At 36.4% G+C, this 26,703-nt stretch overlaps 1 protein-coding gene across 3 annotated transcripts in view; it reads right to left on the bottom strand.

The window, feature by feature from the left end:
• adarb1b (adenosine deaminase RNA specific B1b) overlaps positions 1-26,703 on the bottom strand; it is a 213,733-nt gene that overhangs the window by 115,705 nt on the left and 71,325 nt on the right. For all 3 annotated transcript variants that reach the window (XM_079822489.1, XM_079822491.1, XM_079822490.1), the window contains exon 2: positions 23,792-23,875. The gene's annotated coding sequence lies outside the window, so the exon portion shown is untranslated. The remainder of the gene's footprint in view (positions 1-23,791; positions 23,876-26,703) is intronic.

The raw sequence follows: 26,703 nt of genomic DNA, 5'->3' as shown, positions 1-26,703 counted from the left end.
CACCAGAAACTTTCCTATCCGTACAGAATGAGAGTTACCCAAAAAGTAGGTAATTTGTGCTGTAATTTTTACTGAGGTTTTGCAGGGAAACACAGACGTGTTCGATTTGGATGGGATTAAAATTGCAAAGCACATCCGTGCTACTCAAATTTACCTAATCTCCTCAGGGGAAAACTAGTTTAGCCCAAATAGGGCTACTAAGACAGAGAGAGTCAGTGAGCTGATTTTGTGTTGTAAGAGATACACCTGACTGGGTCATGCTCAGATCGGCCCTGATCCTCCCTGGCTTGAGAAACATCTGCATTCTGATCCCCCGATTCAGTGAGTAAGACATGCTGATTAATACAGCTGCTGTACTGGACTGCAACTCTTAAAGGTATAGTTCACAATAAAATGAAAATTCTGCTGTCATTTACTCATTTACCTCAAACCATATGATTTTTCTTTGTAGAGTACAAAAAGAGACGTTTGGCAGAATGTTCACACAGCTCTTCCGTACAATGAATGTAAAGCTTCAAAAAGGGACAAAAAAGCACTTGGTTCATAATGACACTTTTAATCATGAACCATGAATTTCATGTTGGTGTGAATAACCATTTAACAAATTTAGAAATATATCGGTGGCTAACATTTCTTGATTATCTACATGGCAGAATTTACTGTAAAATTTCTACATTAAAATTTGTGTAATGTATTAAAACATCAGTTATCAATAATATTACAGGCACACCTAGGTGGAAAGTCTGCATTTTCTGAATTGATTTTTGAGCCATAGTCTGTAAAACGGATTTAAAGTTGGCTTGAAATGGAAGTTGCGATAGTATTTTTTTTCCCTATTGTGATGAGTGAAACGGCTTCGAACAAGAAAAAACATAAGGTGGGATTTTATTTTGTCCACTGGGAATTAATTGGATGGTTGTGGTTTGCAATTGGTCGGTCGCTGTGAGTGACAGGTTGTCGCGCCCTAAAGCCAATAAACACGTCATCAGAGAAGACTTGTTGCTGTAAAAGCGAGGGGAAATTATTTTGATTAAATATTACAAAAGAACATGCATTTAAAAAACAATTATGTGCACAGATAAATAGTTTATAATAAATTATGCAATTCCATAAAAGAAACAAGAATCGTTAATGTTGATATCATGGTCACTTTAACCCTCTCGAGTCTGCGGTTTTTTATCATTAAGGCAAGTGTTATACATCATTGTAATCTGTTGAGTTTCTATTTTTTTATTGTGTACGGTCACAATAAAAACAAATTGTTGTGCTTTTTGCAAAATAAAGAAAACAAACTTGATGCGCGATCTGCAGCCTCTCTGTCAAAGACGTTCATTCAGATAGTCTTCAGAAAATGACCTCTAGCTTAGTGAATACTTGTCTCACAAACATGAGACATAGGTCTAAAGAAGCGCTGAAATGTCAGGTTTTAAATACTGTAAACCAAATCAAAAACAAATATTCTGTGTTTATGTAATCTGGTTGAAAGCAGAGGGATGTTAGTCGTTCCTGAGGGGCTCATTATACACTAACATATAGTAGGATGTGTTAAACTGGTAGCGTATATAGAAAGAATAATCAAATTAGCCAAATTACTGTGGGAATGTGTAAAACTTGGCATATTACAGGCGTTAAAATTCTGTGTAGAATCCGAGTTGAAAAGAGATTCCGAGTGGGTCTTTCTATCAGTATGTGCTAAACTGAATGATAAAAGCACTATTAGACCTGTAATGTCCTCATTCATCTTTCAACGTTTGATCAAATTCCAACACTTCGAGCTAGAAAATCAAGCTGGACTACCTATCTGAGCTTCTTAACTTCCCACAAGCAGCTGGGAGACGGACAGCAGTCGAAATGGACGGCACGCTCAGGTAAGATAATGCCACTATTATGCAAGAACAAACTGTCACTCTAATTTCCCGTCCGCCGTGTCGCATGTGATCTGTCTGGGTTTCACAGTCTAATTGTCTGCACTTCGATCAATATATGATGGACAGGATTGGTGCAGTCACGGCGGTGGAAACTATCGCGTGTCGCACAGACGGAAAACATGACTGAGCCATATGGCCCACAGCTATGATGGAATCAGGCCATCAGGGTCACAAGAGAAGAGTCCAACCCAAATGCACCTCGCAGCAACGCTATCAGCATCAGAGCTCCTGCAGAGATGAACATGTGCTGAACTTCACAGTACAGTTTTATTCTAATGGAAAATCCTGCTTTCATGACATGAGGCTCATTTTAAGATAAAACAGATAAACCAATAATTATTTTAAACAACTTGTGTGTAGCTACCAAATAGACAACCTGAAACAAAAATCTAAACGCCTTTGCTATATGTGATAGTGATAAAGTTAAATCAATAGGACAACAAACTACAACTAGCACTAGAAATAAGAAATACTAGCCTACCTAGAGAAATCAAATGTATAAACACACTGCATGAATTAAATATACATTTATTCTTATTAAAGTGGCACAAATTGATTCAATCAAGAGCACAGATTTTTTTCTAGGGATGCACAATATATCGGCCACCATATAGGTATCGGCCAAAATATGTTGATTTTTAATGTTATTGGCCCGATAAGAAAATTTGGCCAATATATCAAAGACGATAAATAATGGATTCAGCTGTACACTGCTCGCCATGATGGTTTTCAATTGCTTGAAATATGATTGGAATCACTTCAAAAAAGAAAATGCAGTTAAGACATCATGTGAAGTGCAAGTCTGTCATACAAGATACATAAAATGATAATAAAGACATTATAATTGTGTGCTTGGGACATGGATTTTAATAGTGAGACTTGTTAGTGAGTGTTTTTGTAATCAGGCTCTCAAAAATGATATAAAAATTAGGATTTAGATTTATCGGGAATATATTGGTTATCAGCTTTCAAATATAAAGAATAATCGGTATCGGCCAAAATGTTCATATCGGTGCATCCCTGATTTTCTCTTTTTTGTTGTTTGATTAACATTAATAACACAGATGACAGCAGGTTTATTAGGCTGCTATCAATTTAAGACCGACTGCACTGATCTAATATACTGCTACACATGCGTTTTCTTTGTCAACTGTTTATGTTCATTTAAAAGTGCAGTATTGTAATTTTGACAGCTAGTGTTGAAATGGGTTCAGCAGTTCAAATTCAAAATACTGGAGAGGGTTGTTTCTCTTCTGCTGACAATGGAAGGTAACAAGCCTTACACGGAGTTAGGATGCACGGATGCCCTCCAGTCTGACCCGCGGCCGCCCAAAGCTCAGAGTTCGAGGCACTGGCTGGTTAGGGAATATGAAGATCCAAAGTGTGACACCCAAGAAGGGAGCCAAATGGTTTTGCATGGTCCATCCGCCCACTGACCACTAAAGAAGGTCGCCGGACAGACCAGAAAGCAGGGCCCACGACCAACTCCATTTATGAATGTTTTTATGTATTTATATATTTATTTATTTTTACTATCAAAATGAGAAGAGTGAGAGAAAAGAGAGGAGAGGGTTAACCCTATCGCCCGGGGTATGAGAAAGAGGGTTTAATCCGCACGGGGTAGAACTCTGGTTATTAGTTTGGTTAGGATCTAGAAGAGAGTCTGTGTTCAGCACTTTCAAGGGCTCTTTTTAGGGGAACACAGGTTTTAGGGAAAAAATATGGGGTATGTGGTCACCTGGGTTAGCCCAAAAGTACTCAAAATACAAAAATATCAAAAATAAAGCTAAGCTTTTTAGGTCGAGTGGAATATGCAATCTCTGACCTAGTTTGTTTGCTGGCTTCCGTTGCTGCAATTCGCTGTATTTTCCAAGTGGCAACCCGGGGTGTCGAAATACTATTGGGTAAATTGGCAGCGTGCGGGATCACACAGGCCAAAACAAAAATGCACATGAATGCACATTTCAAAATAGAATAACTGTTTTTTGGAGAGTTTGTGAACCTAGCATGTTCTCTAAATCTACAGTAAAAAAAAATTACATACAGCACCTTTAAGACGGGCACATAAGTATGTGTATTTAACTGTTGAAACCCAATTAGGTGGCAAAATGTGGACGCGTCTCTCAGTCTAGCACATGCATGTATAGCGAAATTAGTTCCTTTTTGCTACTTATTGCATTTCAACTGTTCAAAAATCACTTGTTTTTAAACCGCAATGCTTAAAAACAAATGCAAATGATAAGCTTTTGTGACCGCACAGCACATCAGCGTCATGTGAGCGCAAAAGCAATATAAACAACAGTCCAGTTACTCGCATCTACCTGTATATCACACACCCCTACAGAGTGTCAATTTATCTTACACTATACAAGCTTTTGACCAAAAACAAAAAATCATAAATACACCTTCCCTCTGACTAGCGACATTAGCAATGTCATGGTTTGTTGTTGTGCTAATGCTCATATTTCAATTTAATAACCTAACTTGACTTGAGCTGCGTTCATGCCATGTTGTAATTACCGTAAATAAATCTCATGTTTTTTAATCACTTTGTGGTACTTTGATGTTCTACACCGATCGGTCTGCAAAGCGCTGCTTCATATCTGCAGTGGTCTGGTGCATAGTTTATAGTTATAAAAAAAAAAAATGTACACGCTGTAATTACAAATTCTACAGGCACATGAAGGCTTTTTTAGTTCAGAAACGTTACGGTAATTATGACATGGCGTGAACACACCTTGAGTTCCATAGAGAGAGAGAGAGACAGGGACACGCCCCTTGCTCCGGCCTGCAGAATCCCTACAGGTTGCAGGTGCAGAGAGGACCCAGACTGCGCAGACACAGAAACGAGCAGCTTCTGCTCTCAATACATCAGCAGCATTAATCTAGTGAACCTGTATCTATGCTTCCTCCAACAACTTCTCTCACTGCCTGATGAAATCACTGCGGCAGTGACCCTGCTCTGAAAACGCATTGCTATTCAGTTTATATAGAGGAGTTACTGATTACAAACAAGCAAGCGTGAGCATTAATCTGATTTGATTCTGCACAGCAATGGCGTGAACGAAACAGCTGTTCATTTGCACGGCCGATTTAAGGGAGGAGAAGTTAATCTAGGGCTATTCGGAGTAATATAACTTCATAGAAACTGTTTGCATGCATGAAAGTCTGACGGCTTAAGTGGAGGGTAAATAAAATTAAAAAAAAGCTATGAAAAAAAAAGATTATTATTATATTATCAATTTATAAGGCAAAAAAAAAAAAACAAAATAGCTGATATGGAGGGTAAATAAAACAATATAAAACATCTAAAGATGAGGATGATGAGTATTCTTAAACATTAAAACAAACAAAAATAAAATATTCCTAAATGACAAAACTACAACACTCAACAGCCAAAGTAAATCATAAATCCTGATGTCGTGCTGAGTCCTGGAGCGATGGAAACCTTTAAAAACAACATAAAACCGTTTTTTTTTTTTGCCGGTTCTGACAGGAGTCATTTATCTCATAACAAAATTATTTCTTTGTTGCTCACTCTCAGTGATTCTCTCTTGGATGCCACATTTTTGCTCACCCTCGTCACATACAATTGCGCCAAATCACCTCAATTCAGTCATCAAAAATAAAGCCACCAATACTTTTCTGGCCTTTAGGGAGACGGAGGCCTCAGGCAATAATTGCTGTGTTAAGGGCAAAAATGACCTTTAGAGCAAAAAAAAAAAAAAAAAAAAAAAAGAAGTCACAAAGGACCAGAAAAAAAAAAAAGAGTGATACCACCTGAAAAACAGGCATGATGGTTGGGCAGCAAATAGGAGGAGAAAGCCAGCGATAAATAAAGTCGTACCCATACAAACGGTCTGAAATCAACTTTTGCCAGACATTTTTACATTTAAAAAAAAAAAATTATTTCTTTAACTGTATTTTTGATTCTTTTATATCATTTTAAAATGGTCCCCTTGACACTTTAATTATTCAGATTTCCCCAGCTAAAATATGCTTCAAATCAAAGTTGATTTGGAAGAAGGAGGGTTTGGATTTACATAATCAAGAACTGAACCCCAGCATCCTTTTTGAGTGAACGTCTTCAGGCCCTTGTGAGACACGGCCGGGGTCTTTTCTCAGCTTAGTGGAAATGACTTCTGCGGACCTGCGGCTTTGATGTTTAATGCCACGTACGGTCTGCCCAGCAGCCAGGAAAGGGCTGATTCACAGGCTGAAGGCATCGTGGGCCAAGGGCAGCCTACTCAGCTCACGATCATAACAGCCCTTTGCCAGCCCCATACTAGCACACGCATATATGGCCCATAACTCAAAACATAAAGAGTGTGGGGATTTCATATAGTGCACAGATGTGAAAACAGCAGTTGTGCCCTACAGAAACCAGAATGTTGCACCTGAGCTGCTTTCCTAAAAGCAAAAAGTGAAATAAACGTCCGGATGACAACAACTGCTTTGTAGCATTAATAGGGAGTTCTTATGTTTTTCAAATAGGTATTTTAAATTGAATACCTCTTATTATTATTATATGAGAAGGGGTAAAAAAGGCGGCAAACAAGATTTTGCTTGCCTCACTCACCGTCTCAACTCCAGGGATTTTTGTGTGGTTGCTTACTGGCCCAAAACAAAAAGCCCAATAAAGTCAAGGATTTTTCTAGTGATGCACGAATATTACAATTCTGGCAAATACTAGGGGTGTCGAAATTAATCGTTTCTACGATGCATCACGATGCAGACGAGGACGATTCAGTATCGGTTCAGTAATAGACCATAACCGATTATAATGTACTGATTCTTTTCTGACGTCATTTGTTGCGTACGTGCTGTGTCGCGGTAGCATACAATGGCAGAGGGACGAGAGTGTGAGTAATTAAAATGCTCCAACTAGAAGCTTGTTTTCTTTGAGCAAGTAAAATTAAAGGTTCAGTACATATAACTGACTGACAAAATTGTATACATGAGGATGCAGTGCAAATTCAATGCATTGTGATGCATCGTGATATCGAATTGAACCGAATCGATGGCATGATAATCGTAATCGAACCATGAGACCAGTGTAGGTTCAGACCCTCAGCAAATACTAGAGCTGCATGATTAACTGTTAAATGATCTCGATTCAAACACCCAAGACATATCATTCCTAAATGACAACGATTCGCCTGTGTCTATTAAACCTTTGACAAAATCACAATCTGAGTTGGCGCTACTGCTGACCCAGAGAAAGCAGTTATCATGTATAGGTATGAACAAACACACATTATCGTTATTTCTGTGTTACAAATAATGATATTAAATCACAAAAGTACTAAGATAAAAATGTTCAGATATAAAACTGATATCTATGGAAGCAAATCACTTTTTGAAATTAACATTCAAATAACGATTGTATCAATTACATCGTTACACCACCAGGTGACAACAAGTGGCTGTAAAACATGCATTTGCCATTGAATCATTCATTCAAGAGATCAGTTAAAAACACTGATTCATCCAGTAATGAAACAAGTGAAGTCTTTATGAGTGAATCATTGAATCGTTCATTCATGATTCAGATGAATTATACATTTTACATAGACAACAGCAGTTAACATTTTGTCAGAACCTCTAGTCAATTGCATTATTTTAATTATTTGCTTGTTCAGAATCAAGGGTGAATCGTGATGTCTATTTGAAGCAAAAATATTGTGATTCTCAATTTATCCAGAATCGCGCAGCTCTAGGCAATACTAAGCAGCGGATAATTATTGCTGAAAACTGATTAAAAGGCTGATATAATGAACCTAGGCTATTTTGAAAAAAAAAAAATGACAACACTGAAAGTCCCCTGTGTGTCTGGCCCAAGCGGCAAATTCCTGCTGTCTCTCTTGAAACCAACACAGAAGTGACTTAAACTGCAATTCATCGACTGGCCGCTAGAGACAGGCTCCAAACGGGAGTCAAATCTGTATCTCCCCTATGTTAAAATGCCCAAATTTACAGCAGAAAAAAAATATGTTTACAGCCTGGTACAAAAAGTGGTTTTGGTCAGGTATATAGCTAATTTTGCCCTTCATGACAACTGTGAGGGGGGTGAATTTAAACTCATCCGTTTAAATTATAACTATCATAATGATATAATTTATCACCCAGGAACCTCAGCTCCATCCACGTCCCACCTCTTTGCCCATTGTCATTTATAATATTTAAAAGATTTTTGATGTTTTTAAATAGAAGTTTTTTTCTGATCAGCAAGGCTGCATTTTTCATCATCAACAAGACCCCTGAGGGGGGTCCAAAAACAGTAATATTGTGAAATATTTTTACAATTGAAAATTGTTTTCTATTTGAATATATTTTAAAATTAGGGCTGGGAAAATTAACGCGTTAACGCTGGCGATTAATTTTATCAGCTTAACGCATTAAAAATATTTAACGCAAATAACGCAGCGTCCGTTTTTATATCCATTTTTGCTTAGCGTTACATGATCACCACGCTCCTATTCATGTAAATGCTTCCAAGCACGACAAGACACAAGAGAGCGCGCTGTATGCCAGTGTCCTGTCTCTCTCTCTGTGTGTGTGTGTGTGTGTGTGTGTGTGTGTGTGTGTGTGTGTGTGTGTGGATGCGTCTCATGTCAGCTAATCAAGGGACACTGACACACACACACACACACACACACACACACACACAGGAGCGCTGATGATGTCATTAATGTTCATCAAAGAACAACGGGAACAGAAAATTGTAGCTTTAATGATGATTCATCTACATTTAATTTATTATTTATGCAGTTAAGGAAGGTTTGATAACTATTACATTTCTGTATATATATAACAGGGAAGGCCATGGGTAAATATAACATTTATTATTTTGGGTTTATGTAAAGATTGTTTTAAGTTCACTTAAATGAAAAGTTGTTTTTTAAAGCCTAATAAATGTTGAAATTGGGAGCTTTCAGTTATACTGTAATGTAACGTCAATAATGTTTCATAGAGACTTTAGTATCAGTGATGCTGGCCTTCATTCATAAAAATATGACAATACAACACATTTTTAAAAAAAGCTGTCTTTAAATTGTTTATACATTGATTTGGAGAGTAACTGAAATTATTACAATATCAAAATATTAAAAACGTAAAATATTAAAAACTTGCGATTAATCGCAATTAATTACAGAAAAAAATGTGATTAATTAGTTAATTTTTTTTAATCGATGCCCAGCACTATTTAAAATATAATTTATTCCATGCAAAGCTGAATTTCCAGCATCAATACTGCAGTCTTCAGTGTCACATGACCCTTCAGAAATCATTCTAATATGCTGATTTGCTGCTCAAGATATTTTTAATTATTATTACCAATCATGAAAATAGTTATGATACTTAATATTTTGATACTTTTTTCAGGGTTCTTGATGAATAGAAAATAACAGCAATTATTTGAAATATTTTGTAATATTATGAATGTCTTTACTGTCACTTGATCAATTGAATGTATCCTTAAAAGTATGAATTTCTACCCCCCCAAAAAAAAATTTGTACTGACCCCAAACTTTAGAACAGTAGCGTACATTTCCATAAATTATTCTGTACAAGGGATATGCATGAACTATAAATGGAAACACATTTACTGAATAAATTCCAAAATGTGCACCATAAATGTCATGTGACTTTGCCTCAAGTTAAGTGACTGAATAATTCCAAACCGCAAGTAATTTACTACATTCAATAAAAGAGCCACAGTGGATACAACTTCTATTTCCATTTCCATTTCCCCAGAAGTGATGAGTTTCTGATTTATTGGCATAATGTTTTTGTGATGTTCAGATTTCACATCAATTAAATGTGCACGGAAACAGCTAGTGAAGAGCTCTGGGTCCAGCAGCACACACACTGATCAGATAGCACCGCGTTCACTGCTGCCTCAGAAAACGATAGGGTTCATGTCGTCAAACACATCTGCACTGAATATTCCAGATAAGACAACACTCTGTAGAAGCCGAGTCCCCGGGTATAGATCTGCAATATCATTGACAGCGTGCAACTCCTTAGCCAAATGAAAAAACAAAATGTTATTATAGCGACAAGCCTCTTTCCCAAAATCCACACTTTTTTGATAAGAGATACATCTAAAGCTTTATAAAAGCTCTGTCAAAGGCCTTTAATAAATAGAGGACTCTCTGGGAGAGGTCAAAAACTTTTGATTAAAACCATGGCAGATGGAACACGTATTGGGTTTTCCTTACACTACCCCGGTCCACATGACAAAAATCACACACATCTACATAATTGGCACTATTGACAAGTCTGCAGAGGCAGAGGTGGAGCGTTATCAGGATGGGTCCAAACCTCCAGGGCTTCAGCTCAGATTTGTGTTATGGGAGATGATAGGATGGCAGCTGCCCTTAGATTTCACTGCACTTATTTACATTGACAGCAAATTCAATAATGAACTCACACTCCGCGTCCCCACTCCCACAGGAACACGACTGAACCCAGAAACCTCCTATTTGTCACACCCATAATGAAAATAAATGATGCTAAAGGAAAAAGGCATAATTTAATTCCATCATTATCGCACCGGTCATATTTGCAGCAGGATGTCAGCAGGGCTGTGGTTCAGCCGAATAAATAAATTAGTTTCAGACAGATACTGGCCACCCAGTTTTGTGTCATCTACACCAATAAAAATACTTTTAAAATCGCCTAGAATGAAGTTTAACCCTTTCACACGTAAGTTTAAAATATTGTGGCCGACCCCCCCATCACGAGTTTTTCAAGGTGACACGTATCACTTTATTGTTTCCATGGTGACCTGTCATTGCTTGTCACGTGACACACCACAGTCACAATAGAGCTGCTTATTTAATTTTTCCTCTTTTATAAAAAATATTCACAAATTTGTTCAACTATAGCATGAAATATCTGATATTCCGATTGTCAAATATGGGCAAGTGGATGCTTTTTGTGGTTTAAAAACCTTTGTAACGATCGTGTTAGTTGAGATTTGCGCGATTGGCGCCGCCATTTTAGCTTGTGCCTCAGTTCAGCGAATCGAATCTATTGGATTTAAATTATTTTCTCCAGAAACACTTGAAAGTAAGTGACCGGTGAACTGGGAGAAGAATAGAGTACACTTTAAAGTTACTTACACAATGTGTATCTGAAAACCGATTATAACGGAAAGGATCATTATTGCAGCTTCCATGGACATCAGTGTGTATTTGACAAACTCAATGTATTGTTTTGCTGATACTTATGTCTATTTAAATGTCTGAAACCTAAAACAAACATTACGCGGTTGAAAAAACTGAATAGTTGTTGTATATGACGAGCGCTGAGCGTGTCCGTCTTTGGCTTTAATTTAGCAGTTGATCATGTGATGCACTGACCGGTCTAATCCCACCGGTATTATATTAATAATAATATTAGTGAATAATAATAATATAGTACATTATATATTGTATACTAATAATTGTGTATAGCAAGGTTATAAAACATTTTTGTTGCTTGAAATAAAAAATAAAAAACATTAAAGGAGCTGTATGTAGGACTGTGGCCAAAACTGGTACTGCAATCACTTTCAAATGACTGTAGAGCGGTGGATCCCCTCTCCCCCTCCCCCTCCCCTGACTCGAGGTTGCCAGCTAGGCTGCAGGATCCAGCAGGAACGTAGGCTGCTACACGGAGCTTTCAATGGCAAGTGACGAGTCGTACACAGTAAGATTTTTTTCTTTCTGTTAATTATGTTTATGCTTCAAGAGCGATGTTTTGTGAAGTAATTATGAATCGCAATTTACTTATGGCGATTAGCCAAATATAATCGTAAATATGAACGCTCGTACATTCCCATATGAAAAAATACTATAGTATATTATAGTAAAATTACAGCAAAGCTAAATAACATTAGCAATGGTCTTACAGGTCAACTTGCAGCATGTTTTGTCCACTATATATGCGAAGAACGAATGAGGAATATGAGGTAACGTTAGGCTACTGTCTCAAATACGTTTTCACATTGCCATAATAGGCGTGCTAATGTTGTTTTCCTCAGCGTCTCAGCATAATGACAGAGAAACGGGCTCTGATAATGCATTACTAATGTTAGCAATGACGACTCGCCGTTTTTATTTACCAAACAATTCCTTAACGTTACCTTTTCAATTCAATGACCCACCTCCTCCATTTGCGCTAACCTAACGTTACTTTGCACGAACATGCATATCTTTGTTCGACTGTCATGAATATTTGAAATGTCCATTTACATTAAGTAACGTTACAAGTTAGCCAAACATAGATGAACCTTAACGTTACCTGTCCAGGAGAAAATTAGCAACGTTGGCATCAGTCTTCAAATTATTCTCCGTTTTCAGCCGTCTACATCTTTCAAAGTCATCTCCTATACAAATCCTTGTTTTATTTCGGACAGTCACAACGTTTTTCTGATTCATAACGAGGCCGTTTAGGTTTCGTAAAGTTAGACATTGTTTATCCAAAAAGTTTGTAGCTGCAGCTTTGGTAACTAGAGCAGAGCTGGCAACCCGAATGCAGAAACACTACTGACTTCGTGATTGGTAGACAGGTGGAGGGTGGCGCTTCAGGCCAAAACACAACATGTCAACATCAACATCAGTTGAGGGCTGCAACTTCACTTTTAAAATGACAATATCTTGGCCGGACAACCGTTGTCAGTGATATAAATATTTGAAATTAACATGATTTCTTAATGTCTAGTGACATATCAGGGCCATTTTATGATTAATTGAAATACATTTCTTACATACAGTTCCTTTAACTTTAAAAAAAATGATTTCAGCTAGTGGCCAAGGCAACAGTTCTAATTTTCATTTAGTTTAATTTGATATAATTTATTTGAAATAATTTATAAAAACTCCATAGACATATTTGTAAAAAACATGTCAACAACTCAAGTATCAATGATACTAAAATAAAGTGTATACCGGTAGTATATTAGTAAAATGCAGCCAATGCTTTCTCAGTTTTCTTCATGTTTCTCTTACTGTTGAAAATAGCAATCACTCTGAAACAAAAATGCGAGTATGCAAACTGATCCTGTGAAAGACGTAAGCTGCGTGTTTGCAGTGCACCACAGATATTTTAACACGACTGTGTTAAGGGAACTCTGATCGCCTTATTTCAAGCCCGTGCACAGAGAAACCAGACAAAAAAGCCTTGCTCAGATTGAGATGACCATGTAGACTTCAAGCTGGAAAGGGCCTTTCTAGTCTCGACCTGTATCGCACAGCGAGGAGCAGTTACCCCGTGGAAATGATCGATGAAAGCTTTATTCGACATTGCCAGTTCTGACATATATAAAGTACTGGACCATTATAGAATTTAATGCCTCACTACCCACATATGAAATAAAAGAGAGATTTTAATATCGCTGTGAAAAGATGTATTGCTGTTCTACATAACAAAGGACAGCCACGCAAGGAGATTTATCTCTCTTCAATTTCGTTAGCTGCTGCAGAAGTCCCAGATCTGCATTTGTAACCATAAAACGCATGACGCTGCACTGCAGTCCTGCATCTCTTTATCAACGGGGTCATCCATCAATAGTGAGGAGGAGCGGGAGGTGGCGACCAGGAACGGAAGAAACTATATTGATGTCAGCGACTGGTAGACACGGAGAGGATCTGTGGGTGACTGCACTCGCTGTTACTCTCTGTTGCCTGTGTACTCTTTTTCAGTGGCCATTTTCCCCATTTGTCGTCTTCATAAGCATTTCAAAAAATTCCTCAATAGAGCATTTAGCTTGTAACCAAACCAGCATGAAGATGAATCACATTCAAACCTTTGATTCGAAGCAAAAAACAATAATAACAATATTGTTATAAATAATAGTCTTGTTATTATTACATAATTGATTATAATGTTGCGGCACCTAAATTCACTAACATAAAAATGACAGATTTGATTTGTGATGTGATGTATATATATATATATAATTTAATTTTTTAATTTTTTGAAGTATAGAGCTTTAAATGTCTGCCATTTACTCTAGTATAAAGTATAATATATTGTATTACTTTATTATACTTAGTATAAACTTAAAATATATATATCAATAATAATAATAATACACACACACACACACACACACAAATATACATATATATATATACATATATGAATAATATGTAAGGATTTTTCAACTCAATTTGATGGAATTTTACTATTAATTGAAATGCGTAAATCTTGATACTGCAAAATATTAAGCTACACAAAGTTGTTTGAGATTGCAGAGAGGCCAACTCACTTTGTCATTTAGAAAAACAGATGGGTTTTATCCTTCCAGAACCACACTGTTGTATTCTATAGTGGTCCGGCTGTTGTTCCAAGCTCATGGCTCTGATCCAGGTATCGGATTGTTAGGAGTCTGGGCAGAACTTCCTCCAAAAGCTCTCAGATGAGAACAAGATGGCTCTTTTTGTAAAGCAGAGCGTAGATTTATAATAAGGTCTACAGGGAGCAACTATATTCATATCTGATCAATAAACAGCCAGAGAACAGCTAAATAAGTTTTACAAAACTCATACTTGAGCAAAAAAAGTTAGCTTTATCAGATCTGAAACAGGATTAGGCCACAAAATGAGTCGAATTAGAACCCACGTTACCCATACGAGCCATGGTGAAAACTGTCTGTATGTCTTATACATGTTAGAAACTGCATTTATGCATCATACGGGACAGTTGTTATTTTGAAAGGTCATTGAAGATCCCTTACAGTCCAAGACAGCTCTTTCTAACTCTGAAGCAAGGCCTTATTACAGCAATGGATGACAGAAAGAAAGATCAAACCTGAAAGCGCATATCTGCCTTCAGGGGTTCATTCCTTCTCCTGTGTTCTATAATACATGTTACAAGGAGAATGGATGTAATCTGTGAAAAACAGTAAGTAACGGAGCAAGAGCAAGAGCAAGAGTAGACTGCAGACCACATTGTGAAACATCAAAGGTGTGAGATCTAAACAACAAAAACGAGAGATGGTTCGAAAACAATGTGAAGAAACATTGGGTAAATCCTAAACAAGTAATGAAGACAAAACTGTTGGCGTTTCCTCAAATTGATGCATATTGATATAGAATTTAATTGACGCTTGGTTACTTGGCAACTAATGTGGTTCGCCCATAGTTGAAACCATCTAAAACTAGTAAAAAATAATTAAAATAAAATATCATGGGTTGCGTCCAAAATAAAAAATTATGTAAATAATACAATTCTAATTACAATTAGGGATGTACAATATTAAAATATTACCAAATATTTAACCCTCTGGAGTCTGAGCTGTTTTGGGGCCCTTTAGAAGTTGACATGCTCTGACATTTGTGTTTTTTTCAGTTGCTTATAAACACATTAATGGCAAAAGTGTAATTACACTGTATTCAGCACAAACTGGGCTACCATAATATGTGAGCAACATGTATGTACATGCTTGTATTTTTGAGATAATTTAAAATAAAATATCAAATAAAACAAAAAAATCTGCTAAATATAATTCCTTTTAACAGTGTTATTAGTGTTACAAAAAATTTAGTTTGGGTGCTAGATAATGTAAATTTAGAGGTGGTTACATTTCATATTTTTAAAATAAAACATAACATTTAAAATAATATAACATTTAAGACAAAAAATATATATTAACAACAACAAAATATAAAGAATATAATAAAACATTGTGATCTGCTAAATAGTATTCCTTTTAACAGTGTTATTACGGTTAATAATAATTTAGTTTGAGTGCTAGAAGATGGAAAAAGTCAAATCAAAGACGTAAAATTAGAGGTGGTTACGGTAAATGCAATATTTTTTTAAATCAAATATAATATATCATATATAAAAACATAACACCTCACTAACACCGATTTGCAGTGGGTTAAAGTACTCAAAAGTTATACTCGAGTAAAAGTATATATACCTAAATAAAAAACGACTCCAGTGAAAGTAGAAAGTCCTCCATTTAAACATCACTTGAGTAAAAGTACAAAAGTATCCCATTTAAAACGTACTCAAGAACCGAAAGTAAAAAGTAATAACTGTAAATATCAACACTTATGCAGATAAATTTTTTTGGGAGTGATATGCAATGCTTTAATTGAACAAATGATAAGATTAGATACTGCAATTAAGAATGTTAGATTTGCAATCATAAGAGACAATGAAGCAGCTTAACACAGTATAGGGGTTGAACTTAAAATATACATGCTCCATAGCTGCATCAAACAGAAGATGTGCAAGATACTATTAACTAATTTAAAATGAATTCAAAAGCCATAACCACAATGACATATTACTTAACAATTAGTTAATAGTCATGTGCCTCAACAAGTAAAGTCATGACATAATGAAACCTTTGCAAATCGTTATCTAATGATCAATTAAAGAAGACAACTGGAAGTTGAAATGCATGGCTTTGACCCATTGTGATAATTATTATATTAACTAATTAATCTGTTATGTTATTAGGGAATTAATACATTGTCATATTTAATTAATAGAAATTCATGTATTACTTCTATTGAATGTATTATGATCTATTAATCATATATAATGTTCATTAGTTGCGGATGCAGTGATCATTAATAAATTATTTATTTCTTCATGAGTCACATTAACTCATGATTATCTGTGCATTAGTTAAGCATGAATTAATGCATATTAGTGCACCCCTTATTGTAAAGGGTTACCAATGTTTTCATAGTAAATAGTGTGCCGCGAAAGAAAAAAAATTGGTTAAAACTGAGCTAGCATTAGTGTGGCAAACCTAGTCCGTTTTTCCAAGTCTAGCCCAGACTGGATCATCCATGACCAATTGACAGCATGCAGGGAGAACCAGCTAACTAGCTTGATTTTCTCCTGCACCCACGTTTTTTGTTGATTTGGAAAGCAAGTGTAATAAATACTTGGAGCGGGCATGGGGAAATGTATTGGAGTAAAAAGTAAACTTTGTCTTTAATATTGTAGTGGAGTAAGAGTGAAAGTAGATGCAAACAAAACATACTCAAGTAAAGTACAGATCCCCAAAAAAAATACTTAAGGAAAGTAAAGTATTTTTACTTCATTACTTACCACCACTGCCGATTTGGTCAGATTTTTGAACAATATTTGAGAGAAATATGCCTTTCATGTACACAAAAAAAAAAAGTCAGCTTAAGAGTTCAGTTTATGAAAAATAGGGGCAAAAACAAGTGTTGCATTTATAATTTTGTTCAGTGTGTATATATGCAACAATGCTTGGGTTGGTGGTACGTGTCAAAGTAACATCCACATGAATGGCAGGACCCAAGGTTTCCCAGCGGAACACTGCCCAAAGCATCACACTGCCTACGCCGGCTTGCCTTCTTCCCATAGTGCATCCTGGTGCCATGTCTGGCCATCACAATATGGCCCTTGTCAAACTCGCTCAAATCCTTACTCTTGCCCAGTTTTTCTGCTTCGAACACATCAACTTTCAGGACAAAATGTTCAACTTGCTGCCTAATACATCCAACCCACTGGAACAGGTGTCAGGATGAATAGATAATCAGTGTTATTCACTTCACCTGTCATAATGTTATGCCTGATCGGTGTGTATATGATCAATCCTGTTGCTGCAATTGAAATTACTCATATGATTTTGGTTACACCGACCACTGACCTCTATTGTGGGACTGAAAAAGAGATGATCTGGTTTCATTAATCTTATTTAATGGTAGAAAGTGAATGCCCTTGATTCGGGATCTCTGCTTGTCTGCAGTGTCTTCTCTCACATCACCTGCAGAGCTGCAGCGAGCAGGTGCTCATCTGCTCTCTCCACCCTGCTGCTCCCATGAGCCCCCGCTGCAGTCTTAAAGCTGTCGTTTTGTAAGACAGTTAATTCCTCAAAGCAAATGAAAGAAACCTCAAAGGGCCCAGAATCACAGAATACTCCAGACCCTAGGCACCCATGTCTTTAGATGGCTTACTTCTAAAACAAGAGGCGCTTTTCACCAGGGACGTGCAAAGCTCCAAGGTTTTGTTAAGCCGCTGCAACAAGCGACGAGACTGTAGAAGCGGCTCTCAAACAATGCAATCTTTGAAAAGCCATTCCTATCAGCCTGAATGAACATGCTAAACTCCCTCAAATCTGACAGGCTTCTTGGTGTGATGCAGAGCGGATCATAATAAAATCAGTGACTTTGACAGAAGGGCCGAAGAGACCCTGCTCTATTAATCGCCTTAAAATAGCACAGAAATGATGTAAGACCTGAGAGGACAGTAAATGCTGAACCGCTTTCAAGTGTGCTGCTAATGAAAGTGTATCACGCTGGGTAAAACCATTGATTTCCTACTTTGAATAATCCGGTATTGACTCTTAACATCCTAAGATTGCCATTTTTCCATTTTTATGTGAATTTTCGGATATCGCATGAAAGAAAAAAACAACGCTGGATGGAAATGGCAAGATGAGCATAAATTCTAAAATAAAATGCACATTAAAAAAAATATATGCGGTGAATTGAGTTGGATCATTTTTTATCCAATAAGAAGACATGATGCGATTAAACTATGATGGAAACATCTAATAATTTTTGCCGAATAAATCTGGACTAACCAGCGGACCTCATTGCACATGTACAGAATCTCAAATGTTGTTTTAATCTGTCTGAAATGCCTGAGCCAAAGTCTGAAATCATAATGATTTGATATAATTACCTACCTCCCAAAAGGACTGATAAAATTTTCATATCAGTCGATATCAATTATCATCAAGATAAATAAACAATGAATCTTTCCTTCTTTCAAGTTTCAATTTTGATTTTTGCAGAGTTGCAGAAAACAGACCTTTAATTGTGGTTTTAAACTACTCTTTATTGTCAGAACATGACAAAACCACGCCACGTTTTTGAATTCTTTACAGTAATTTTTCAACAAAATAAATATCGTAATAGAAAAATGTATTTCAGTTGCAGTAACTGCATTTGCTAACGGGTGATATTAAGTCATGAAACTGGTTTGTGTTGCTTTAATTGACACGTATCTGCAGTGGAGACTGCAATATTAATATTGTTACATATTTTGCCTCTATGAAATGCACAGTTGACAATTAGGATGCAGATGTTCATCTTTTTCAAATGTATGTTCATAAAATAAAATAAAAACTAACATTTATAAAAATTGTAACAGCCATTTTTATATGGTAAACCGTTTGAGTTAATAAAATTAACCATTGGTCTTTGTTAGTAGTAGCATACATTTAGATCATGACAACCACAGGTAAAACCACGCATACAGCACCACCATGGTAAAACACAACTATGGTTTCTATAGTATTTGTACGAAAAACATTAGCCTAAAAAACATTAAATATAAATGCACAAATGCTGTAGCTTAAAATCACACAAAAACTGTAATTATATTCCATTACTCCTTTAGTACATTTAAAACATGTCTACATTACTAATCATAATACAATTCTATATGAACATCCATTGTGCAGTTAGTAAATCCATGGTAAATGATGGTGATTTGTAGATTGCAGGGACTTCTGACTGTATCGCTGCGTGCAGAGTTTCTCCTGTTTGTAAGCGCGGTTTCATCTGGCTTTAAACTAGCTCAAATCACTGAGACACTTTTCTCACTGGATCTCACAGAGCTGTTTAGTGGTCATGTGACCGAGGACGATCAGCGAGTAAACACATCAGCTCTAGTAAGCTCACACTCCCGTTTGAAATTTGAGCCGAGTGGACAAATGGTCCGAGTGGCACGGTTCAAATGAGTAGCATTGTTTCTTTCCCAACAAATACCAAACTCTTGTTATTGTTTTAATCTAGAAAAAATTATATTGGGATATTTATTAGCATTTTTTTCGCCCAGCTCTACCTCCCCAATGTGTCCCACACGATTGTGTGACAAATCCACAAATACCAGGCATCTGGGTGCAAAAAAACATGAGCATTTACTGCATTTGGTCTGCATGCTCTGAGCCGCAGGTCATTTCTTATGTGCAAAAAAGAGCCTGTTTTCCTGATTCCAAACATTTTTATAATACAGATACAAGAAGAACAAACTTTCACAAATAACCTAATTAATCAAGCAAATACTAGATCATTGGACATAACACTCACTTCAGGGCTTATTTGACTGTTTTATGGATAGGAAAAAACGGCAATCACGATTTTTAAAGACCCCAGTAGTGTAAATTATTTGAGTAATTGTAATTAGTACAACTACTAAGTACCCGAAAACATACTTTAATACAGTAAGTGAGTATCAAAGATATTAGCAACTTTTACTCTCTACTTGACTACATTTTTGAACAAGTTAAATGTACTTTTTACTCCAATACATTTGTGTTGAGTAATGCAATTGCACATTACATTTTGCATGGCACCTAACTTTTTCTGCAGCAGTTTGTTTCTATTATAAAAGAAGTGATATCGCCATCTAAGGGCACTGAAGGTACTATATCTTGTGCATTTTGCCCCAACACATCCAAACTTGTCAACGAGGCTACTTTTCTTGAATGCGAGTGCATTAGCAGGTATTTGATGAATCACAAGTGTTTGATTTATGAGATGAGGACATGACTGCAGTAGGTGATGAGGCCGAAACCAGCACATCCAGTAGTAGCAAGTAGACTTTGACTATTTCATTTTACTTTACATTATTTTATGTTTCCACTATATTGACGAGACCTTTTTGAAGGATATTGGTTTACTTCTGGCCTTTTGTGCACTTGAGCTTCACTGAGACTTGAGAGTTTGTAGATGTTTAAGGTGCTGTTGTGTCGACCTTGATTATTGCAATATTGAGGTGTTCAGTTTTAATTTGATTTTAGAAAATAAACCGTATTTATCATTTTACAAATCAATAATTTCTTATTTTCACTGGTATGTCTTTTAGGTGTTGAGCACTAGTGCAGCGTTGAGCCTATATTTAGTATGAGTAAAATACTTAAGTACTGTTAAAGTCAGATACTTTAAGATTTTACTCAAGGTATATTAGAATTGGCGACTTGTAACTTGCAATGGAGTCATTTTCGGCGTAAGGAATCTGTACTTTTACTCAAGTATGGTTTTCAGGTACTCTTTACACCTCTGCCCACTCCCTTCATTCTACTTTTAAAATGCTTCCATCTGGGCGTAGACTCAATTCCTTTGGCCAGAAGAAACTTGTATAAAAAATTATTTGTCCCAATGGCACTAATTATCTTAAATCATACTATTTTCTAAAGTAATGCAAGAGAATGACACTATGGCGTTTTTTTATTTTTATGGATTGGTTCATTCGTTTTTACATATATATTACTGTGGATAATTTGATGATTGTGGATGATTATTATTATTGTGGATGATTTGAAATGTGTAAGAATTGATGGAGATAGTGTTTAATTGTATAATTCTGGAAAATTTTGTGTTTGTGTTGCTAATGCGTGATGTGATTTTTAAACATTAAAGGTCCCGTTTTTCCTGATTTTTTGAAGCTTTGATTGTTTTTACAGTGTGCAATATAAAATTTGTTCATGTTTCGCGTCTAAAAAAAAAAAACAGTATTTTTCACACAATGTACTTATCTGTATACCGTTGTTTTCACTGTCCTAAAAACGGCTTTAGGATTTCCTTATTCTATGAAGTCCCTCCTTTAGAAATACATAACGAGTTCTGATTGTGCCAGCGGTTCCAGTGTTGTGATTCGACAGCAGCTTAGCGCACGTTGCCCGGAAAGGTCACGCCTCTTACCATAACGGGGAGATGCATGCGCTCAAAGTACAGCGTCCCTGAAGGCCAAACAAAGGTGATTTGACTCCGGGATGAAAATAACAGAGTCTCAACGACATGGCGACAAACACACTACAAACGCAACACTTCCTCTTCTCCACGTGGGAGCAACAAGACCACGCCCCCTTTTTTGCATATTCTTGTGGGCGGAGGTTAGTCGACAAACTGTTCTATTGACGTCATTAAAGCAGGATGTACAGGGATGTAGTCCAAACCGGCCGTTCGCTGTAGGCTTTGAAAGGGAACTTCTGTTAAATAAAATATCTCGCTTGGCATTGAACTTTGAGCTTTATAATTTTACAGGTATTATTTATGCTCTAACAGCAACATTACACACTAACTAAAGTTTGAAAAATGGGATCACGAAGAACAGGACCTTTAAATGTTGATGCATCTATGTCACCAGTGTCAAAGACAAATTTCCGCTCTGTGCCAAAAATAGAATGGACAATAAAGTTAAACTAAACTTTATTAGAAGTTAAATTTGCAACTGGAAACAGCTAGTGGTGAATCAGATTTACAGGATTGCGGCCACTATAAATGCCATGACCATTGGCCCATCTCATTGAAAATAAATTGTGTCCTAGCATGTAACTTCTTCCAGGCAGCTTTTTAATATGCTTCTTATTCCAAATCTGGAAGTATGCCATCATCCGTGTCATTATATTAGTGTTGTGCAGTAACCTGTAACAACCAAAATTATTTGCAAATACGAGGGGGGAAAAGTGCATCAACAGTGTGCGATCAAGCGACGATACAATAACTACAACAAGCCTGTTGATGCTGCAACAGAATCATTAATCTACATACTGTAGAAATCTGAAATAAATCAGTAACCCAGTTACCCAGCCTTAAAGTTTATACGCTCTGACTGGTAACTGGCGTCAATAACAGAACTTGACACACGTCATGAGAGCTGAAAAGTGAGAGGTAAATGAATCCAGGCCCGTGTAATTTCATCTCTGAGGCTGCCGTATGTCTCTGCTGGCAAGTCATGGAAACCTAGCACAAAGGCTATATTCATACCTCCTTTGTTAAATAAATTAATGCAACTCTTTAATTGTTAAAAAGATGAGTCACATTACCATGAGAAATAAATGTCATTTTCCATTGCTCATCCACAATTTAAACCAGAAAACTTACAGACTGGGTGATATATTTGAAACAAAGTACATTAAAAATGGAAAATTAAGCCCTTTAAATGGCTTAACAGAAAACCTTTTGTCCCAAAAAAGAGAAATCATCATTTCAACCAATTAGAAAAAGAAACCGTAAAATACAGTAAAAACAAGACATAATTTTTTACACTTTTCTCTAACTGAAAACTACAAAGAATGACTACAAACTACTATTTCACATAAATGCTATTCTTTTGACATTTCTAGTGAAAGAATCCTGAGAAAAATGTGCCACGTTTTCCACAAAAATATTAAGCAGCACAGCAGTTTTCAACATTGATGATAATAATATATAATGTTTCTTGAGCAGCAAATCAGCATATTAGAATGATTTCGGACTGGAATAACGACTGTGAAAAATTCAGATATGCATCACAGAACTAAATTACATTTTAAATCATATTGTTACTTTAAATTGTAATCAAATTTCTAAATATTACAGTTTTTACAGTATTATTAGATCCACATGCAAATGCAGCCTTGGTGAGAATAAGAGACTTTCAAAAACATTATCAAGCCTACACTTTTGAAGGGTAGTGCTTGTATGTGTCTATTATAATGATGAAATATAGAACAAGACATTAAGTCATGATGCCAACGATTCATATTTATCAAAACAGACTGATTCACAGAAATGAATCAAATCTGCCAACTTATCAACACTTTTTTGCTGCTGAGGTCAGCAGGCACTAAAACATATTAACAGGCACGAGTCACAAGACAATGGACAAAAACACAATGCATTAAAATCACTGCGATTGTCACAATTTTGACATATGGCCTAGCAGTGCCAACAGTTCTGATAAAGCCCTTGGAGAAACATCAGCAACAGGCACAAAGCAACAGTTTGTTTTGCGCAAGATTTAATTAACTACATCCTACGGCAGTGTTCCACCTTTCTTTATATCTCTGTTTGAACGCGTTTCACTGCAGATTCACTTACCAACTATTATAAAGCAGCGGATGGAGCTCCGATCTCTCACAGCCTTGCACAAGATCTTCCTGCTGCGCGAGTCTCCACGTCTTCCTGGAACACAAAGGAGAATAAAACATCAGAACAGAGCTAAAGCGACTCTCTCCGATCCTAATCCTAAACCATTCAAATAAGAGCAAATCTAAACAGAGGACTCGGTGAGAGAAATGAACACCATAAATGGAGAAATTCCCCAAAACCCAGATGTCGCATTTTATACTTCATTTACACTTAACAATCACTGTTTAAACACCTCCTCTCTGCTTCCACATAAGCTGCAATAAGCTTCAGTAATTCTTCACACAAAAAAATAGACAGACCGTATATACACACCCATATATAAACTACCAGTCAAAAGAGGTCTTTTTTTCTCTTACGCTCTTAACATTAAAAATGCAGTAAAAACAGTATGAAATGAATTATTTATACAATTTGAAATAACTATTTTCAATGATAATATGTGACCCGTGCTAGCACAATTAGCATATTTTCTAAAATTGCTATTCATTTTCACATTCTCCTATTTAAAACCTTCAAAATAATGTATGATTTGTCTGAATCAGAAAAAAAATTACTGAGCTACACCTGTTTGAAGTCGATAGAATCCGCAAAGTCGAGTTAAAGCTTTCTGAAGGTTCCAAAACAAAATCACCTAGCAACCATACCTTAAAATCCCTGGTATTAACACCAAATTTAACACACCCCAAGTCAAAACCAAATATCTATAGGAAATATATATTCAATTGTATATATATTCATGATACCACAATTGTCTGATTAACATCAATGAAACAGACAGTCTATATATTCAGACCTACAGTAACACACGGACCTAATATAATGTTACACAAGATGTTTTTCCCCAACAGTTAACCAAACGTTCAGATAAGACATAACAGATAATGTTTTGTGAATACTCACCAAGACATATATTTTGAAATACTGTAATTCTGTGTATGTGTGTATATCGCCATGAGCGCCACAAACAACCAGAGCAAAGAAGAAGGTGAAGACGAGCTAACGTTAGTTGATACACTTTTGGCGTATCCGGTCGGCAAAACTTCAAACACATCTTTTCTTAAGAATGACTTCAGAGACGTTCTTTGTTCTTCTCTCAAAGAAAAGCTTAACTTCAAGTCTTTCAGAGTCGGGGCCAAAGCCGATTCAAAAGACCGCTGTTGAGTAGTCGAGTAGCACGCAGAACCTCCGCAACTCTGCCGTGACATGCCGTCATTATGTTAAGCCCGCCCACCGACTCTACACACGCTGTGATTGGCCTGACCAGAGTTTGGTTTTTCCAGCTCTCAGGTCTACCGAGAGTTGCTAGACTACACTCGCGGCAAAATAAATTTTCTGCCGCTAGGGTGCGTCTAGATTTCTAGGCTAAAAGGTAACCTACTCCTCTCCAAAATCATACAAATAAAGAAACTTTTAGATTTTCAATTGGCATTTGGAGCTTTGGAATTGCTAGACGATGGATTAATGCTAAAACCTCAAAAATCAAAATTTTTCATTATCCTGTGCGCATTCCGACTCCTTTTGCTAGCACGGGTCACATATTTTAAAATGTAATTGATTCCTGTGATGCAAAGCTGTATTTTCAGCATTACTCCAGTCTTCAGTGTCACATGATCCTTCAGAAATCATTCTAATATACTGATTTGCTGCTCAAGAAACATTTCTTATGATTATGAAAAAAGTTTTTGCTGCTTAATCTTTTGTGGAAATCGTGATATACTACTATTCACATGATTGGGGTAAATACAATTTAAAAAAAACAAATAAATATTTCAAATAAATGCTGTTCTTTTGAACTTTTTTTTATCCTGAAAATAATGTATGACAGCAAAAAACAGGTTTTCAACATCGTTAAGACAGCTTTACATATATAAAAACAGTGTCAAGTTGACTTGAAAGATTAATACCATAATACATAATCTAGAAAATTACTAACAGAAACAGCGGGTGGCATCTTTCAAGTGGCATTAACTAGGGCGTGTTTTGAAAATTTTATCTTACTGATGTCATTGCATAAATGTCAAGGTTGAGTTCCTGGCAGTGCACTTGTTGGCATGAGATGCCAACCAAGCAGACTGCAATTTTTAAGGGCCTCAGACTGTAGTTCATAGTGAAAATTGGTTCACCCTCCATCATCTGCGGTGTAAAGAAAGGCTGTCAAAAGAGAAACTACCTCTCTTTGTTATCATAAATTCAGCCCTGAGAGCTAAGGAAAGAAAACTCAATAGAGGTTTCAAAATAGATGACAATACGGCCACCCTGAAATGGAGGTCTGAAAATAGGAAGCATGTCCTGCCAAAGGAGAGTGACAACATTCATTTGGGCGGCTCAGGAAAGAGAAAGACAGATGTATAGAGACTGAAAACATACCTCCTTTCACACACACATTACATCCATCTGATCTCTTTTATTACCTGCTTTTTGTTCACTGGTGGATGCTTTTCTTTCATTTTGATCTATTAAACAACCAGTTGTGTGGTAGTATAATACCAGGACTAGGGCTAGGCGATATTGTGTATATACACTTAATCTCTATTTTTTTCTACCCAAGAAAAGGGGGGGTACTTTTTCAGTGTTTGTGTAGCTTTTGTGTTCCCCAGCTCCTAGGTCAGCTCCGTCAAATTGGTGTATGCCTTCGGTAAAATGTTTTTCGTTGTATATCGTTTAATTTTATGCAAAGCAACAAACAGTGGCATGATGCGAGTCAACCAAACGAGTGTCGTGTCGGTCTTTTCGTATGATGGATATGACACCTGAAGCCTTGCATAAAATGTTATGATTTTATTCCAGAAAGATACAGAATATAAATACTGTGTATTCAGTGTAATCATCCTAAGTAATCATCCGGTCGATTACACTTGAAT

This window comes from Gobio gobio, assembly GCF_949357685.1.
Source record: "Gobio gobio genome assembly, chromosome: 7".
In the NCBI taxonomy this organism is placed as follows: domain Eukaryota; kingdom Metazoa; phylum Chordata; class Actinopteri; order Cypriniformes; family Gobionidae; genus Gobio; species Gobio gobio.
This window is presented reverse-complemented; position numbering and strand designations above follow the sequence as displayed.